Here is a 5,637-nt window from a genome sequence, read left to right as displayed (position 1 = left end):
CCCCAGCCCAAATGGCTTTACTGATTAATTCTATGAAACATTTACATAAAATTAAGACCAACATCTCCAAATCCTTTCAAAAATACAGAAGATGAGAGGTTATTTCTCAACTCATTCCAGAAGGCCAATATTACTCTGATAACAAAACCAAACACATGGGCAGCCTGGGCGGCTCAGCGGTTCAGTGCCGCCTTCACTCCAGGGCCTGATCCTGGAGACCCAGGATCGAGTCCCATGTCAGGCTCCCTGCATGGAGCCTGCTTCTCCCTCTGCCTGTGTCTCTGTCTCTGTCTCTCTCTCACTCTCCCATAAATAAATAAAATCTTAAAAAAAACACATAAAAAGGAAAGAAAACTACAAGTTAATTTCCTTTACAAATATAAAGGCAAACATGCTCAACTAAATATTAGAAAATGAAATTGACAAAGAAGGAAAGAATACCCACTGGAAAAAGGACATTCTCTTCAATAAACGGTGTTGGGAAAATTGGACAGCCACATGCAGAAGAATGAAACTAGACCATTCTCTTACACCATACAAGAAGATAAACTCAAAATGGATGAGAGATCTAAATGTGAGACAAGAATCCATCAAAATCCTAGAGGAGAACAGATCTAAAGATCTGTTCAATCCATCAAAATCCTAGAGGAGAACACAGGCAACACCCTTTTTGAACTTGGCCACAGCAACTTCTTGCAAGATACATCTATGAAGGCAAGGGAAACAAAAGCAAAAATGAATTATTGGGACTTCATCAAGATAAAAGGTTCTGCATAGCAAAAGAAACAGTCAACAAAACTAAAAGACAACCTACAGAATGGGAGAAGATATCTGCAAATGCAATATCAGATAAAGGACAATAAGATTTCTAAAGAACTTCTTAAACAAGAAACAAACAATCCAATCTTAAATGAGCAGAAGACATGAACAGACATTTCTCCAAAGAAGGCATACACATGGTTAACAAGCACATGAAAAAAATGCTCCGCATCACTTGCTATGAGGGAAATACAAATCAAAACCACAATGCGATACCACCAACAGCAGTGAGAATGGTGAAAATTAACAAGACAGGGAACAACAAATGTTGGAGAGGATGTGGAGAAAGGGGAACTCTCTTGCACTGTTGGTGGGAATGCAAACTGGTACAGCCACTCTGGAAAATAGTGTGGAGGTTCCTCAAGAAGTTAAAAATAGAGCTACCGTATGACCCAGCAATTGCATTACTGGGTATTTACCCCCAAAGACACAGATGCAGTCAAATGCTGGGACACTTGCACCCCAATGTTCATAGCAGAAATTTCCATAATATCCAAACTGTGGAAGGAGCTATGATGTCCTTCGACAGATAAATGGATATAGAAAATGTAGTATATATTTGCAAATATCTTCTCCCATTCTGTAGGTTGTTTCCAAGATCTATAAAGAACTTATTAAACTCAACACCAAAGAAACAAACAATCCAATCATGAAATGGGCAAAAGACATGAAGAGAAATCTCACAGAGGAAGACATAGACATGGCCAACATGCACCTGAGAAAATGCTCTGCATCACTTGCCATCAGGGAAATACAAATCAAAACCACAATGAGACACCACCTCACACCAGTGAGAATGGGGAAAATTAACAAGGCAGGAAACCACAAATGTTGGAGAGGATGCGGAGAAAAGGGAACCCTCTTACACTGTTGGTGGGAATGTGAACTGGTGCAGCCACTCTGGAAAACTGTGTGGAGGTTCCTCAAACAGTTAAAAATATACCTGCCCTATGACCCAGCAATTGCACTGTTGGGGATTTACCCCAAAGATACAAATGCAATGAAACGCCGGGACACCTGCACCCCGATGTTTATAGCAGCAATGGCCACAATAGCCAAACTGTGGAAGGAGCCTCGGTGTCCAACGAAAGATGAATGGATAAAGAAGATGTGGTTTATGTATACAATGGAATATCACTCAGCTATTAGAAATGACAAATACCCACCATTTGCTTCAACGTGGATGGAACTGGAGGGTATTATGCTGAGTGAAGTAAGTCAGTCGGAGAAAGACAAACATTATATGTTCTCATTCATTTGGGGAATATAAATAATAGTGAAAGGGAATATAAGGGAAGGGAGAAGAAATGTGTGGGAAATATCAGAAAGGGAGACAGAACGTAAAGACTGCTAACTCTGGGAAACGAACTAGGGGTGGTAGAAGGGGAGGAGGGCGGGGGTGGGAGTGAATGGGTGACGGGCACTGGGGGTTATTCTGTATGTTAGTAAATTGAACACCAATAAAAAATAAATTAAAAAAAAAGAAAATGTAGTGTATATATATATATATATATATATATATATAATGGAATATTACTCAGCCATCAGAAAAATGAATACTCACCATTTGCTTTGATGTGGTTGGAACTGGAGGATATTATGCTGAGTGAAATAGTTAATCAGAGAAGGACAATTATTATGTGGTTTCACTCATGTGTGGAATACAAGAAATAGTGAAAGGGGTTATAAGGGAAAGGAGGGGAACTGAATGGGAAATATTAGAGAGGGAGACAAACCCTTTGAGTCTCCTAACTCTGGAAACAAACAAAGGGCTGCAGGGTGAGGGGAGGTGGGGTAACTAGGTGATGGGTACCAAGGAGGGAACTTGATGGTATGAACACTAGGGGGTTATACTCTATGTTGGCAAATTGAACTTAAATAAAAATATTTAGGGGACAATTGAGGAAATTTCAATATGGACTGTATATTAGATAATTCTATTGATATAAGATAATTTCTTTAAGAATGATGATGAAGTGATAGAGATATTCAGTACCTTTACAATTATCTTTGCATTTGAAAAATTTCAGAATAAAATAGTAGGAGAAAAATCATTTAATATCCTAAGCTAAAAACTTGAAGCTCTTCTGATGCTCTGAGTGCATTCTAATATCCCTATAAATTGTATAGAATAGGGCTTGCAGCTTAAATACAACTCTTGCAGGTAGGTAAATGACCACCTTGCAAGGACAAACATCAGGGTTCTCTCCTGAGGGCTATGTGAGAGAGCAGAAAGATGGTAGATGAGTTTAACATGGGCAATATAAGGCAACACACTAAAAGTTTTGAAATTACATCTATACAATGATGGATTTGAAATAAAGAAAATTTACTCATCCTCAATAACAATTGGAAACAAATTAAGAAACAGCACATGACCTCCCCTACTCATCACCATCTTACTCTTATGTAAAATCAAGAGGCAGCTACATTGAGAATACTATGTGAAGCCTAAGAATTCTAAATCACAGATTCTAACAAAGCATCTAAGTATCTACCAAGCTATTTGCCAGCCCCTGTTCCTTTAATTTTACATATGAAGGAACTGTGGACCATAACTAGGACTTGCTCAAGATTACTGTGCAGCTCATTAGTGGAGCTTAGCCTTAATACTACTCCTAACTCTTAGTTCCATGTGCTTTCAGTATTAAAAGACAAGAGACTGAGAGACAATAAAAAAATCAAAGACCACTATCATGAAAAGCATGAAGAGGAGGAAAAATAGCTTTGTTCACAAAATGCAAAATAAGAGAATTTGGAGCTTTTCCCTAAAGATTGAAAAAAGGTAATTTTAAGGCAAATAAAAAAGTGATATTTTACACAGAAAATAGTAATTTTAAGTAGTTGTTACCCAAAGTGGTAGTATAAAGAAGTTGAAATAAAATCCAAAAAGGTTTAGGTAAAATAATAGAAAATAAATTAATAATATACTGTTATTAAGTTAAGCTGGTTAGGGAATGCCATATGCTGCAAACAGTGAAACACAGATTCCTGAGTTCTGGGTTTGAGTTGTAACTAATCCTTTTATTGAGCCATCTTGGGACCTTGGGAAAAACTCATTCTCTTCTCTGTACCTCATTTTTTATATGTCAAATGGGGGTATTAGATTAGGCCAGAATTTCTCAAAATGTGTTCCTTATAACATTAGTTCCATAAAATCTTCTGCAAAAGAAGCCAAATTATTTTAAATATTAAATATGCACCCTTCTCTTAAAGATTTGTGGAGCTTATTAGAATATTACATGGAAAATCTTGAAAGTCTTAAAGTATAGAACACTGTTAAACTTTGTTTCACCCAGTGTCTTTCAAACTTATCTAGTCATGGAATCCATTTTTCTTTTTTTTTTTTTGTTTTTTTTTCCATTTTTCTTTTAATACATATTAATATCGTATAAAATACTGTTTTATAGGACCCCCTTTTGGAGAACTACATTCTTCCTCTTTGGGCCCTGATTTTGGTTAAGCAAGGCAAATCAAAAGTATTTTTTTGGTGTAGGATAGGTAGCTAGGGAAGCGGGAGCCGCAGGTGGGGAACATGTCGGATTCAGAGCTCTGCAGGAAGTGGGCCCGGTGCATGGCGGATGCGGTCGTGAAGATAGGTACTGGTTTTGGATTAGGACTTGTTTTCTCACTTACCTTCTTTAAAAGAAGAATGTGGCCATTAGCCTTTGGTTCTGGCATGGGATTGGGAATGGCCTACTCCAACTGTCAGCATGATTTCCAGGCTCCATATCTTCTACATGGAAAATATGACAAAGGGCAGGAGCAGTGACTTACACCTGAGAACATCCCAGTGGGAAGAAAAGAGAAATCATGTTTATTCCTCAGGAATACTGAAGTGCCCTGGAGTAAGCTGACATTCTTCTGTAACAATGTTATCAGTAATGCTTTAAACTCCAGCACACTGTTTATGTATTTGAAACGAAATCTGTTTCTTATTTTGTATTTTCTCTCTGGAAATCGCAAGGAGGCGGTATTAAAGGAAATAAATTCAAAATAGTCAAAAAAAAAAAGGATAGGTAGCTAGGATAGTTTTACAGAGATTATATATATATGCATATACATATACATACATACATGCAAAATGCACATGTAAATCCACAAAAACACATACATGCCACATAATCACATATCTTCTATTGGGTCTTCAAAATCGAATCCCAGAAAGCTGACCTTTGTGAATTTTATGAGTTTCATTTCTGGGTTGCCATGTCTTCATGGGTTCAGCCAACAGGAGGCACCATCAGAAAACTGAATGAAAATCAGTAATATAGAATTATTATTCCCTTGATTTTCTCTCTGAGAACTTGCCTTGGGCTGCATGAGTCTCTCAACTGAAAAACACTGCTCCTTTCAAGGTGGCCAAGTCTACAGAACTGTATCTTCTTCCAGATTCTAGCAACTACTCCCTCCCTTAGTCCTCCCCTAGGAGTGATAACAGCTCAAGGGCTACCAATTTGGCATACTGCCCTAATCCTTTATTGTTACTCTACATATACCCCTTTGTAAATAGCATATTTTTGAAAAAGCAAAACAAAACAAAAACCTTTGGCTTGTATAATTCTGCATTGATTGTGCTGTGTGCTTGGTTTGAACTCTAACAAATCCACTGTTTCTAACAGATTTCATTTGAAGGTCATATGGGACTTAGAGCCATATAGTAGTAGAAAGTTGGACAAATAATTTGGAGCTCAGGATAGGGGACCAAACTAGAGCTAGAGATTTGGGATTCATTGATTATAGGAGGAAGTAGAAACTGTGGCAATAGAGATAATTGCCCAATGACAGTGAAGAGTGAAAAGAGGACTTAAGACAAAC

The 5,637-nt window shown here is 37.6% G+C and overlaps 1 pseudogene; it reads left to right on the top strand.

Moving 5' to 3' along the window:
* The first annotated feature begins 4,329 nt into the window (after positions 1–4,329).
* On the top strand, positions 4,330–4,832 carry LOC140628213 (MICOS complex subunit MIC10 pseudogene; annotated as a pseudogene).
* The last annotated feature ends 805 nt before the right edge of the window (positions 4,833–5,637 follow it).

The sequence above is a fragment of the Canis lupus genome, chromosome X, assembly GCF_048164855.1.
Source record: "Canis lupus baileyi chromosome X, mCanLup2.hap1, whole genome shotgun sequence".
NCBI classification, from domain to species: Eukaryota; Metazoa; Chordata; class Mammalia; order Carnivora; family Canidae; genus Canis; species Canis lupus.
This window is presented reverse-complemented; position numbering and strand designations above follow the sequence as displayed.